Source organism: Nicotiana tabacum, chromosome 4 (genome assembly GCF_000715075.1).
Source record: "Nicotiana tabacum cultivar K326 chromosome 4, ASM71507v2, whole genome shotgun sequence".
Lineage (NCBI taxonomy): Eukaryota > Viridiplantae > Streptophyta > Magnoliopsida > Solanales > Solanaceae > Nicotiana > Nicotiana tabacum.
In genome coordinates this window covers 114,899,262-114,914,304 of record NC_134083.1, presented here as the reverse complement: position 1 = coordinate 114,914,304, position 15,043 = coordinate 114,899,262, and positions in this window count along the sequence as shown.

Genomic DNA, 15,043 nt, shown 5'->3' with positions numbered 1-15,043 from the left:
TTTTCCAGCAAGGTCGGGGGGCTGCCGTTCACTCTCAGCCATCTTATGCGATTATATCGACCCCGACTCTTACGAGGGTTGATCAAGCTCCAGCGCCGAGCAACCAAGGCTTTATTCTCGAGCGTCGATGAGGACAAGGACCGGGGTTGGATGAGCTGATTTGTTCAAGTGAGAACCTGCGACCTCATCCCAAAGGAAAAATTGCCGTCCCCCGAGAGGTGCAACCCCGAGCGTAAGTAACATCTTACTCATTAGTCTTCATATTCCCATTTTTTGACTTATATAATGTCTTTATTTGTCATGGAACGGTTGCCTGGATGCCTCGAGCGGTTCCTGACCTCGAGGAATGGGTTCGGAAGTTGGCCTCGACTTCCTCCTATGCCGAGCGCTGCTGGTGTGAAGGCAAAGGGCAAATGGGAGGCAAAGAATCATGGTGAGCGTTTTTTTCTTATTTCTGAGGTGCTAATCATATTTCATTTTTTGACTAAGTTTCCTTTTGTGTAGGCCTGAACAAGGATGCGATTTTAAGGCCTCCGAGCGGCGAGGAAAAGGCCAAGTCCCCGGTTTTGAAATCGGGGAAAGGCAAGAAGAGGAAGGGGGTCTCATTGTCCGAGGACCCCAAACCCAAAGCTCGAAGGACCAGACGGAAGGTCATTTCTCTCACCATGGACTCGGTCCGAAGTTTGAGAGAAGAAGAAGAAGAAGAAGAAGAAGAAGAAGAAGAAGAAGTTGACGCCTCGACGTTGGTGGCTCGACCCAAGAAGACTGTCGAGGCCGCCAAACCTTCAAAACCGGAGGTGGTTGCTGAGATCAAGACTCATGATGAGGAGGCTTCCAAGAAAAGTTCGGGTGTTGACCCCGAATCGCCTGAGGTCGAGATTTTCCCTCGACCATCCACAAACATACCAGAGGGGGCAGTTCTGAGACCCCGAGAGCCGATCAGAGCGCCCCGAGTGACTCGCTCGGGGCAGTGATAGCAGGTCATTCACCTTCTCTGCCGGCTTACTCCGAGGAAGCGATAAGAGAGGCTCGGGCCATGAGGACCCCCGACATAGGCAGAGTCCCTAGTGAAGAGGATCCCTTTCGGGATTGCTTTACCGGGTTCGATGACACCTCTGAACTTAACGATGCGTCCACCCTTTTTGAAGAGGCCAACCGTCTTCTATCTCGAGTAAGTATTAATTGTTATAGTTCTCTTTTTCTTTTCCATCTTTTAGTGTAACTTAATTTCTTCCCATATAGGCTTTTTCCAAGTCTCGGGCCGATCTGGCTGTGAGGCCAAGCTCCAGAAGACTTCAGAGGAGAGAAATACTCCCAAGCTCCTTTGTGGACAAAAGGATGAAGAGCTCAGGGACATTCGAGCAGATTTGGCCAAGGCTCATAATGAGGAGGCCGAGCTGAACGAGAAGGTAACTGTCATTTTGATCAAATACGGACTTGATCCAAGGGTGAAGACTAACATTTCGATGTCTCGGTTGCAGCAAAAAATTGAGAAGATCGAGCTGTTACAGGGGGAAGTCGATCAAGTTACACCGGTGGAAAGAAGGCATGGACTACCTTGCTACGGAGAAAGAGGCTGCTTTGGCCCAACTATCATCGGCCGAAGTTCAACTTAGGAGTGTTAAGGAGAAGAATTCGGCTCAGACCAAAAGGATCGATGAGCTCAAGGGTGAACTTGCTAAGGTCCCAACAAAGGCCAAGAAGGCGAAGACTACGGCCGACAAATCGGTGGCCATGTATCTGGATGATGCCTAGGCTGCCGAAGCACAGCTAAGGGAGGCCCTTGATCGAGTTCAGTGGACTACCGACCTTGCCAAGCACCAATCTCGAAGGGAGACCCTCGAGTAAATCCATGCTCGAGGTTTTGACCTCTCTGAGGACTTAGCACAGGCAAAGGTGCATGAAGCTGATGCCAGGTTGCTTGCCTCCTCCGTTGATGACGATGATGATGAAGGCAGCCAAGGCCGGTCCGATAATGGCGAGGGGACCGAAGAAGAGGCTGCCCACGAGGAAGAAGTCAACCCCGGTTATAGTTAGGACTTTTGTACATAGTTTTCCTTTTTTCTTCTTTCTTCTGTGTAAGACCTTTGTCGGTCTTCGTACATATTTTTGTTCAAGTATATAAAGATTTTCCCTTTGAATTCCTTCTCAAATTCTATCTTCAATCTTGCTTTGTGCCTTGTAAAATTTTGGCACATTTTGTGTTTTTTGCATAATATGTTCGAGACTTCGATTTTGATCAAAGTCACAATAGTATTGTTTTTATAGTCGAGTTCGTGTAAGACTCGAACTCGAAGCAATAGAACCCTTAGGTTTGTATTGAGTAATAATGGATCCTTGATCTGTAGTCAAGTAAGTTTTTATTCGAACTCGAGATAGTGGAACCCATAGGTTCGTATCGAGTAATAATGTATTCTCGAACTCTAAGTGCATTGGCCCTTAGGCTCTTTGTATCGGGACGATATGACCTTTTCCTTTTTTCGGCTTAAAGACTTTTGTAAAATTTTGTTATGCCTTAGCATGTATTTTTTACCCATTGGGTTTTTTGAGGGTTTGAAATTGATTGAAACCCCTTTACCTTTTGTGCCTTGGCACAAATTTTTATTTGAATAATTTGATACCTCTTAAGGTTTTTCGAGGGCTGATATTATCAAAGCCCTTTGATTATTTCGTCGAGGGTAGCCTTTTTTAACCGGTTTTCAAAAAATTAGAAGGCCTATTTTTATTGCGGGATTCGGACGTCTCCGAGCCGCGTTAATTTGGCTGTAGCCTTTGGGTATGTCTCTTGGGATTATTTTCCAATAACACTTCAAACTTGTTCGAAGTGTTAGTCCCCGAGAATGATGGCATTGGCCTATAAATCGAGGAATGCCTCTTTGAGGTCTTATGGTTTCGCATTTAGATAATTCAAACATGTTGATTTTCAATGACAGTCCCCAAGTAGGGGGTCGATCGTTCGAGGTGTAATTGCACTTCGGCCCTTGAGCCATTTTTCATAGAAAATCATAAGTATGGAGCTCGTAAAGTAGAATTTTTTTTTTGAAGCACCAGATATTTGATAAGGAAAAGTACTTCTTTGAATAGTTCATACATGCGTACATGTTTTGCCATTCGACCGTTTGGCCCATTACAAAGTTTTCCTATCGAGGCAATTTTGACATGAAGTATTTTTCCTTGAAAATAAATTATCCGAGGGTGATGCCCCCCAGTATTCGAGGTTGAATGTAAGGAGACCTAAGATACTCTAAGTCAGCACGAACAATGGTTGTCTCATTAAAAACCTTGCCGGAAAAACCCATTTGGGATAAAAACAGGTCGAAGGAAAAAAGAGTGCAACGCATGCTTTAGGGTCCTAATATCTTCCTGCTTGATGATAACTCCGATATTTTTGCCCGAACACCTGAAAATAAGTTAGCATAAAATGTAAATAAAAAAGGAGAAAGTTATACCTTAATAGTAATATCGCTTGAGGAGTGAGATGTTCCAATTGTTTGGCAGTTGCTCGCCATTTATTGTGCCTAGCTTGTAAGATCCCTTTCCGACGATATGGAGGACTTGATAAGGTCCTTCCCAATTAGGGCTGAGTTTTCCTTCATTAGGGTCTCGAGTGTTGATGGTGACTTCCCTCAGGATCAAGTCCCCGATTCTGAAGTGGCGAAGGTTGGTCCTTTGATTATAATACCTTTCAATGCGTTGTTTTTGAGCGGCCATTCGAACGAGGGCAGCTTCTCATTTTTCATCTAATAGTTCGAGGCTAGTATTCATAGCCTCGTGATTTGATTCTTCCGTTGTATATCGAAATCTGGTGCTGGGTTCCCCCACTTCGACTTGAATCAAGGCTTCAGAGCTATATACTAAGGAGAATGGTGTTGCCCCCATACTGGACTTCGACGTCGTTCGATATGCCCAAAGGACTTCGGGTAGAATTTCTCTCCATTTTCCCTTGGTGTCGTTCAACCTTTTCTTCAAATTCTGAATGATGGTTTTGTTCATCGATTCGGCTTGCCCATTTCCACTAGGATGATATGGTGTCGATAAGATTCTCTTTATTTTGTGATCTTTGAGAAACTTCGTTACCTTGTTGCTGATGAATTTCTTTCCATTTTCGCATACAATATCGACAGGTATCCCAAATCAACATATGATGTGATCCCATATGAAGTCTATAACTTCTTTTTCTCTGACTTTCTCGAAGGCCTGTGCTTTAACCCATTTAGAAAAATAGTCAGTCATAAATAAAATGAATTTAGCTTTACCTGGGGTCGATGGTAGAGGGCCGACGATATCCATCCCCCATTTCATAAATGGCCATGGGGATAGGACCGAATGAAGTTATTCTCCGGGCTGGTGGATCATTGGTGCGTACCTTTGACACTTATCACATTTTCGAACAAACTCCTTAGTATCATTTTCCATACTATCCCAATAATATCCTGCTCTGATGATTTTATGAACTAGTGATTCGGTACCGGAGTGGTTCCCACAAGTACCTTCATGAACTTCTCATAGGACATAATCGGTGTTCCCTAGTCCCAAACATACTGCTAATAGTCCGTCGAACGTTCTTCTGTACAATGTTCTATCTTCAGCCAATATGAATCGAGCAAATTTTGTTCGTAGAGCCCTCGATTCTTTAGGGTCCGATTAGAGTTTTCCGTTTTTTAAATACTCGATATATTTATACCTCCAGTCCCAAGTTAAGCTTGTGGAGTTTATCTCAGCGTGACCTTCCTCGATTACAGATTTTGAGAGTTGAACAACAGTCCCCGAGCCGATTTCGTTGTCCTCGACTGATGATCCCAAATTTGCAAGGGCACCGGCTTCACGATTCTGCTCTCGAGGTACATGCTGCAAAGTTCATTCTTTAAAACGGTGTAAAGTCACCTGCAGCTTGATCAAATACCTTTGCATTATATCCTCTCGAGCCCCGAATGTTTTGTTTACTTGGTTTACTATTAGCAGGGAGTCGCATTTGGCTTCGATGACTTTCGCTCCCAAGCTTTTAGCTAGTTCGAGACCTACAATCATGGCCTCGTACTCGGCCTCATTGTTAGTCAACTTAGAAGTTTTGATGGATTGTCTAATAGTATCGCCCGTGGGCGGCTTCAAAACGATGCCTAGCCCGGACCCCTTCACATACCGTCCATAAAAAGGGTCCACATCCCCGATGATGTACCCGATTTCAATAAAAGTTCCTTTGAGGGTAGGAGTGTAGTCGGCCACGAAGTCTGCCAAAATTTGAGACTTGATAGCCGTTCGGGGTTGATATTCGATATCATACCCACAAAGTTTGACGGCCCATTTGGCCAATCGGCCCGACAGTTCGGGCTTATGAAAAACATTACGAAGTGGGTAAGTGGTCAATACATATATGGGGTGACATTGAAAATATGGTTTTAGCTTCCTAGAGGCGCTTATTAAAGCAAGTGCCAACTTTTCTAAGTGTGGATATCTAGTTTCTGTTTCACCTAGAGTTCGACTTACGTAATAAATAGGAAATTGCGTACCTTGCTCTTCTCGAACTAGGACACCACTTATCGTAATTTTCGAGACTGCCAAATATAAGTAGAGTTTTTCATCTGCCTTTGGAGTATGGAGCAAAGGTGGGCTCGAGAGGTATCGTTTCAATTCTTCTAACGCATATTGGCATTCCGTAGTCCAGGCGAAATCGTTCTTCTTTTTGAGTATAGAAAAGAACTTGTGGCTTCGATCCGACGATCTCGAGATGAATGGGTCTAAGGCAGCTATCCGCCCCGTCAGCCTTTGTACGGCTTTAACGCTGTCTACGACAGTGATGTCTTTGATAGCCTTGATTTTATCGGGGTTGATCTCGATCCCTCGATTCAACACCATGAAGCCAACGAATTTGCCCTAACCGACCCCGAAAGCACATTTCTCGGGGTTGAGTTTCATGTTGTATTTCCTTAATATCTTGAATGTTTCCTGCAAATGTATCAAATGGTCCTCTGCGCGCACGAACTTAACTAGCATGTCATCAATATATACTTCCATTTACTTACCTATTTGGTCTTCGAATATTTTATTTACTAGGCGTTGGTAGTCAGCTCCTGTGTTTTTTAGCCCAAATGGCATTACGTTATAACAATATGTTCCATACTTGATGATAAATGAAGTCTTTTCTTGGTCTTCCGGGTTCATTTGAATTTGATTGTACCCGGAATAGGCGTCGAGAAAACTAAGGATCTCGTGGCCGGCCGTGGCGTCGATCATGCGATCGATGTTAGGCAATGGAAAAGAATCTTTGGTGCATGCCTTGTTCAAATCCTTATAATTCACACAAATCCTAAGTTTGTTCCCTTTTTTAGGGACTACGACTACATTTACTAACCATTCGGGATATTTTACCTCCCGAATGGACCCTATTTTGAAAATTTTAGTTACCTCATCCTTGATGAATGCATGCTTTACCTCAGACTGCGGCCTTCTCTTTTGCTTCACTGGCCTGAACATTGGGTCCAGGCTCAATAGATGTGTTGTTATCTCTGGTGGGATCCCTGTCATGTCTAAGTGGGACCAAGCAAAAAAAATTATGTTATCGATAAGGAATTTAATAAGCTTTTTCCTGAGTTCGGGGGTTAACCCCATCCCCAGGTATACCTTTCGCTCGGGTAGGTAGTCGATCAATATAAACTGTTCCAGCTCTTCGACCGTTGATTTGGTGGTGTCGAATTCTTCGGGAACGACAAAGGTTCGAGGGGTCAAACAATCTTCATCTTCTTCTCCCTCTATTTCTTGATTCCCTGATTCAGTCGAGGCTGGTGGCTGTGATTGCTATTTGGCTTCTTGTTTCCCTTTGATGTTCGATCCTTTCAATGTTGACGTCGCCGATATTGGTATTACCTTATCAACCGCGAACATATCCTTTGCAGCATGTTGCTCCCCGTACAATATTTTTACCCCGTCCAACATCGAGAATTTTATCATTTGGTGGAGAGTTGAAGGGACTGCCCTTATATTGTGAATCCATGGCCTCCCGAGTAGGGCATTGTACCTCATATCGCCCTCGATCACGTGGAATTTGGTATCTTGGATAGTTCCAGCCATGTTCACTGGTAGGATGATCTCTCCTTTAGTTGTCTCGTTGGCCATATTTAAACCGTTCAAGACCCGAGCTGCGGGCATGATTTGATCTTGTAGGCCGAGCTGCTCCACGACCCTTGATCGGATGATATTTGCCGAGCTACCTGGATCCACTAAAACACGCTTAACTTGAACTTTATTTAACAAGATAGAAATTACCAAAGCGTCGTTGTGAGGTTGAGAAATTCCTTCTGCTTCCTCGTCGTTGAATGATACGGCTCCTTCTGGCACATAATCTCGGGTCCGTTTTTCCCTGGTAATTGATACCTTAGTGCGTTTGAATATGGGCCTTTGTGAAATATCGACACTGCCGACGATCATATGGATTACATGTTGCGGCTCCTCCTGTTCATTTTTTCTGTTGGCGTCCCTTTCTCTGAAATGATTCTTGGCTCGATCACTTAGGAACTCTCGAAGGTGGCCTTCGTTGAATAGATGGGCTACCTCCTCCCTTAACTGTCTGCAATCTTCGGTCCTGTGACCATGCGTGCCATGATATTTACACATCAAATTGGGGTTTCGTTGGGAAGGATCAGTCTGGATGGGTCTAGGCAATCTAGTATCTTTGATTCTTCCAATTGCCGATACAATGCCCGAAGCGTCGATACTAAAATTATATTTTGACAACCGAGGTGCCTCTGTATGATCGGTATATTTATCAAAACCACTTTTGCTCATAAGTCCCCAAGAATTCTGTCATCGATCACTTCTTCGATCATTTCGGGCGGAATTGCGTCACGGGCTGCTGTTTCGGCGATCTACAATGTACGACGGATATCGGTCTTTGTTCAACCGTGGCTCTCTATCGACGTCCCTATGATTTTTAGTTGCTGACCTGTTTGGATACACTGAACCGGAAGGAGTTCTTAATTGTTCATCTTCAACCCTGATCTTCGATTGGTACCGATTGTATACATCGGCCCAAGTCACCGTTGGATATTCGATCAAATTTTGCTTCAGTTGACGTGACTCTACCGAACTTCGTTCATTCAATCCCTGAGTGAAAGCTTGAACGGCCCAATCATCCATGACCTGTGGCAACTCTATGCGTTCCATTTGAAATCGGGATACTAACTCCCTCAGCATTTCATTATCCTTCTATTTTACCTTGAAAAGGTCCGATTTCCTTGTCGCAACCTTTATGGCCCCGGCATGTGCCTTTATGAAAGAATCTGCTAACATGGCAAATGAGTCAATGGAATTTGGTGGTAGATTGTGGTACCAAATCATTGCCCCCTTCGATAATGTCTCTCTGAACTTTTTCATTAAAACATATTCGATCTCATCATCTTCCAAATTGTTACCTTTGATGGCGCATGTATAGGAGGTGACATGCTCGTTAGGATGGGTGGTCCCATTGTACTTAGGTATGTCCGGCATACGAAACTTTTTTGGAATGGGCTTCGGAGCCGCACTTGGGGGAAACGGCTTATGTACAAATTTTTTTGAATCCATCCCTTTCAAAATTGACGGTGCCCGCGGTATATGATCAACTCGAGATGTGTATGTCTCCATTTTCTTATCATTAGCTTCAATTTTCTTTTATCCCAACTCGATTCTTTTGGTGAGCTCCTCGAGCATTTTTATTATTGCAGGATCGGTCCCCGATTCATTATTATTCGACCTCTCTGGTACTGGCTCGGCACGACGGGTGGCTTCTAGTTCGACCCCACTCAGAGTTCTATGCTGATTTTGCAGCTGTGCAATAGCGGCTTGCTGAGCCTGTAGCATTTAAAATATTACCTGGAGATTAACTCCTCCATCTCCTCTACCCTGTGCACCTTGGCCACTAGATCGGTCTTCTCTACGTACACTCCTTTCGGGGTCTGGGCCCAGGTCTACATTAAAAGCAACGTGCGAACTGACGTCGACTGGGTTGGCAACCGGTGCTCCCCCGAGATCAGCTTGTGGCACTTCGACCCCTGGTGCAATTACATTGTCATTCTCCCCGTGAAATCCGAGGCCATTGTCACCATGTTAGGCGCATTTTGCAAGTTTGACATGTTTTAACCTGAAAGCAAAAATACTTGACAAGAACAAGCGTAAAATAGTGTGTTTTACCAGAATCAGTACTGAATAATCACTATTATACTTAGCCCCACGGTGGGCGCCGAACTGTTTACCCTAAAATTTGGATAACAATTAAACTTAAATTGTGGTTCTAAGGATATGTGATTTCCTCCAATACTAATTGATAAACGGGAAAATAAATATATGTATTAGGCTGTAAAATAAATCAAACCAGTGTGTAAGCGAAGCCTCGACCTCGAATTAAAGTAACCTCGAGGTGATATGGTAAGAACAAAAAGGAATAGAGCAACTCTGATGAACAGTAAGTAGAGCAATAAGAATGAAAGAAACGATTGCATATATTTTTCTCAGTGAGCCATGATGATTACAAATGAATGGAATTCCTCTTTATATAGTAGAGGAGTCCTAATTAAAGTATATTTCTAATTACAGTAGGAAATCATGTCAACAGCTGATTAACCGCTATAGACTTGATTTGATCCGAGATTTAGTCCACGATCCTCGATCAATCGTGAATTTCTCGCCCTTTCCGTTAGAAAGCTATGACGATATTCAAAGTCTGTCTCTCTCTGGCCTCGATTGATGTCAACCTCGATCTGAAAAGAGGCTTCGATTTCAGACTCGACGTCCTAGCTCTTCGATGTAGCATTCCTATCTCGACCCAAGTAGTGAAATCGGGTAGCCCCGATTTCTACCATATACAGTCATAAAATTAGGAAGACATGAAACCGATGCGGAAACCGAATGCACAGCTGATGCAATGATGGGAAATAACCAAGTTAAAAATGTAGAACTTCATGATGAAGCATATGACAAAATCTAATAAAGAGTTAGACTATGTCCGACTACTGTAATCGAATAGGGCCCATTCGGGAGGTTAAGTACCCGGATTGGTTAGCAAATGTAGTAGTAGACCCTAAAAAGGGAAATAAATTAAAATTGCGTGTAGACTATAAAGACTTGAATAAGGCATTCCCCAAGGACTCTTTCCCTTTGCCCAACATCGATCGCATGATCGATGCGACCCGTCCACGAGATCCTCAGTTTTCTCGATGCCTATTCCGGGTACAACAAAATTCGAATGGACCCGGACGATCAGGAAAGAACGTCCTTCGTCACTAAGTACGACACCTATTGCTATAACGTAATGCCATTCGGAATAAAAAATGCATGTGCCACTTACCAACATCTAGTAAATCGATGTTCGAAGAACAAATATGAAAATCAATGGAGGTTTACATTGACATTATGTTAGTTAAGTCCCCGCGAGCAGAGGACCATTTGAAACATTTGCAGGAAACCATCAACATATTAAAGAAATATAATATGAAGCTGAACCCGGAGAAATGCACATTTGGAGCCCGGTCCGGGAAATTCCTCGGATTCATGTGTCTAACTGGGGAATCGAGATTAATCCCGATAAGATCAAGGTCATTGAGGACATCACCATTGTGGACAGTGTCAAGGCCATTTCAAAGGTTATCCGGACACGTAGTTGCTTTGGGTCGATTCATCTCAAGGTCCTCCGACAAGCGCCATCGGTTCTTCTCACTATTTAAAAAGAAGAATAACTTCTCATGGACCCCGGAGTGCCAGCAAGCCTTGGGGGAACTCAAGTGATACCTCTCGAGCCCACCTTTTCTTCATACTCCGAAGGCAGACGAACAGTTGTACCTGTACTTAGCGGTATCCGAGATAGAGGTAAGTGGAGTCTTGGTCCGGGAAGAGGAAGGCATGCAATTTCCTATCTTTTATGTTAGCAGAACTCTAGGCGAGGTCGAAACTAGGTATTCTCACCTAGAAAAATTGGCGATCGCTTTTCTAAGCGCTTCTAGGAAGCTAAAACTGTATATTCAATGCCATCCCATTTGTGTTGTAACTACTTAATCATTGAGAAACATAATGTATAAACCCGAGCTGTCGGGATGATTGGCCAAATGGGTCGTGGAGATCAGCGGGTATGATACCGAATATCGACCCCAAACCGCCATCAAATCTCAAATTTTGACGGACTACATGGCCGACTTTACGCCGGCCCTAATACCTGAGGTCGAAAGGGAGTTGTTGTTGAACTCGGGGACTTTCTCGAGAATCTGGACCCTCTTTACAGACGGTGCCTCAAACGCAAAGGGGTCCGGACATGGCATCGTGTTGAAGCCACTGATAATTAATGTAGTTAGACAATCTATTAGGACGGTAAAGTTGACTAACAACGAGCCCGAGTATGAGGCCATGATTGCAGGTCTCGAACAGGATAAGTACGACTCCTTCCTTGTGGAATCAATGGGACATTAGAAGTCCGAAAGGAACGAATGCAAAGATGCCTGGATAATTTGCAGGTAACGCTACATCGGTTCAAGGAGTGGACTCTGCAACATGTACCTCGAGATCAAAACAGCAAAGCAGATGTTCTTGCTAATTTGGGATTGTCGGTTGATGACGACAAATTCAACTTGGGAACGATCGTGCAACTCATGAAATCAGTAGTGGAGGAAGGCCATGCCGAGATAAACTTGACAAGCTTAACCTGGGACTGGAGAAACAAGTATATAGATTACCTAATGAGTGGGAAGCTGCCCTCGGATCTTAAGGAATCGAGGGCTCTGTGCACAAATGCAGCCAGGTTCAGCCTATCCGAAGACAGCACCTTAATCAAGAAAACGTTCGATGGCCCACTCACCATATGTCTGGGACCGGGAGATACCGAATATGTTTTGAGGCAAGTTCACGAAGGCACCTACGAGAACCATTCGGGTGCCGAATCGTTGGTTCGTAAGGTAACTAGAGCCGGATACTACTGGATTGACATGAAAAAAGACACAAAGGAGTTCGTACGAAGGTGCGACAGATGTCAGAGGCACGCACCGATGATTCACCATCCCGGGGAGCTACTACGTTCGGTCTTGTCACCCTTTCCATTCATGAAAAATGGAGAATAAACATCGTCGGTCCTCTGCCATGGGCACCCGATAAGGCTCAATTTATATTATTTATGACTCACTATTTTTCTAAGTTGGTGGAAGCCCAGGCATTTGAGAAATTCAGGGAGAAAGAAATTGATTTCATTTGTGACCACATAATATGCCGATTCAGAATGTCGGCCGAGATCGTGTGCGACAATGCGAAGCAGTTCAACGGCAGTAAGGTGAGCAAATTTCCCGAAGACCATAAGATCAAAAGGATCCTATCAACACCCTATCACCCTAGTGGGAAAAGGCAGGCGGAGTCTACGAACAAAACCATATGCCAAAACCTTAAGAAAAGGTTGACCGACGCTAAAGGTAAATGGAGGGAAATTTTGCCCAAAGTATTATGGGCATGCCGTACAACCTCAAAATCCAGTACATGGGCCATCCCGTTCTCATTGGTCTACGGTGCCAAAGCATTAATACCTGTCGAAGTAGGAGAACCGAGTCTCAAGTTCTGATATGCGACTAAAGAATCAAACAATGAGGCCATGAGTATGAGCCTGGAACTATTGGACGAGAGGCGCGAGGCTGCCCTCATCCGGTTGGCTGCCCACAAGCAACGGATCGAAAGGTATTACAATCGGAGAGCCAACCTCTGTCAGTTCAATATCGAAGACTTGGCGTTAATAAAGGTGAGAATAAACACTCGGAACCTGAAAGAAGAGAAACTGGGGACGAATTGTGAAGGTCCATATCGAATTATCAAGATCGTCGGCAAAGGATCGTACAAACTCGAAGCGATGAATGGCGAGCGGCTACCAAACAACTAGAACATAACTCACTTAAAACAATACTACTGCTAAGGTACGACCCCATTCATTACTTTTCTTCACATATATTATGAATTGGATTAACACTTGCAGGTAACAGCTAAGGAATGGTGCAATTTTTAGGCCTGAAAGCACGTGTTGCACTCTTTTTCCCTTGAGCCGGTTTTGTCCCAAATGGGTTTTTCGGTAAGGTTTTTAATGAGGCAATAGTGGATCGTGTGAAACATAGAATTGAAGATCGGTTATGCACCGGAGTCGAGGATCGCATAAACAATATCCAAGCCCTTTATACGATCGGCCTCGAATACTGGGGGCCATCACCCTCGGATAATGATTTTAGCAAGGAAGGAAACATTGTGCTCGAACAGCCTAGGCTCGATGGATAGGATTTGTTGTAAAGGCCAAACGGTCAAATGAACCGTGCCCACATAGACCACTTAAGCCATAACACGAAGTTTGTAGACATTTACAATCTTGTATGTTGCACACAGAAATGAAAGAATGTTTCTACCTTGCAGATACATATTTCGTCTCCTAAACATTACTATATTTTTTTCCTTAAAGACATCGAGCCCAAGGTCCACCTCTATCTGGAACCAAGAGATCACCCCCACTCGAGGATTATGTCCAAGATTAACTCGGACGGCTCGGGTTGTCAAAACCTGGGGGCACAAAAACCTATTAGGCAGCGCTCGAACCTTAAAGGCAATGGCCACCCCTACTCGGGGACTGTCGTCCTGGGTAAGACCGGATGGCTGGGTAGCAAGCCTATTGGGTAGAACCCGAACTGAAAAGGCTACGGCCATCCTAAAAATGGCTCGGAGACGTCCGATGTCCGTAACCAAAACATAAGGCCTTAAAAATTTGCAAACCGGTTCAAAGGATACCCTCGAAAAAATTATAATCTAAACAAATTCTAAGTAAGCACTTCAGGGAAGGCTTCAGATCATACTAAACCCCCACGAGTCATAAGCAAAATTACATCGAAAACAAGCCTTGTTCAAACTTCCGAATAAGACCGTATTATTACGCGCTAAGGCATTCGAAATCTTTGCAATCGTAAAGAAAAAGCAACAAGAAACAAACTTGAAAAATAGTCGAAGGGAAAAAAGAGGAGCCTTGTATATATATATAAATAAAGATTTTTACAAAGGCCAAACGGTCTCAATAAAAATATAAAATACCAAAACGAAGAAAAATCTACAAGGAACCTAAGCCTGATCTTCGCCAGAGCCCGCCTCATCAGCGGAACTATCGGGGTCTTCTCCGTCCTTGGATCCGCCAAAACCCTCGGAGCCTTCCTCGTCCTCGTGATATGCTACATTCTTGGCCTAGCCCTCGATCCTCTTAACATTTTAGACCTCGGCCGATAGATCGAAACCCCGGGCATGAACATCCTCGAGAGCCTCCCTTCGGGACTGCCACTTTACGTATTCAACAATGTCTTTTAGGCGGTCCTGGACTGCCTCAGCATCAGCTTTGTACTGGGCCACTATCTCTTCAGCATCGGCCCTCGTTATTTCTGCCACTAACTTGGACACTTTAAGCTCCTTGGCAAGAGTATCTCGTTCGGCAACAATCGAGCCCAGTTGGGATTGGAGGTCTTCGATATTTAGAGATCGAGCCTCAGCTTTCTCCCACGCCGCTCGAAGTTGAGCCTCCGCCGAGGCCAGTTGCTCCCAGGAAGACTCCTTTTCTGAAGTCAAGCGATCCATCTTGCTTTTCCACTCTTCGACCTTGGCCTTAAATACACCCATCTCGGCTTAGAGTTGGTCAAGCTTATGTTGGACCTGCGTGTTTTGACTGTTAGTCTCTATGTCTAGCTCGTCATCACTAACTTCAAAAATCTTTACCCGTTCCACCAGGTTGGCATGTTCTTTTTAAGTCGCGTCCAACTCGGCTCAGAGGCTCTTGATTTCTCCTTCACGTTGCTCGCTGAGAAGCTTGTACATGTCGCTCTTCTCAGCAAGCTCTTTGACTTTTGCCTCGAGTTGGCTAAGCTCATCCCGGTATCGAAGAAAGGTTTCATGGTGAAACACCAAGGCCTGCAAAATGGAGAAAGCAAAAGGCATTAGAGTCCTTAAAACCTGAATCCGAAGATAAAAAAGAGTGATAAGAGCTTACCCAACTCAGCTCCTGTTGTGCTTCGTTGAACAAGCATTTGCGCATCCA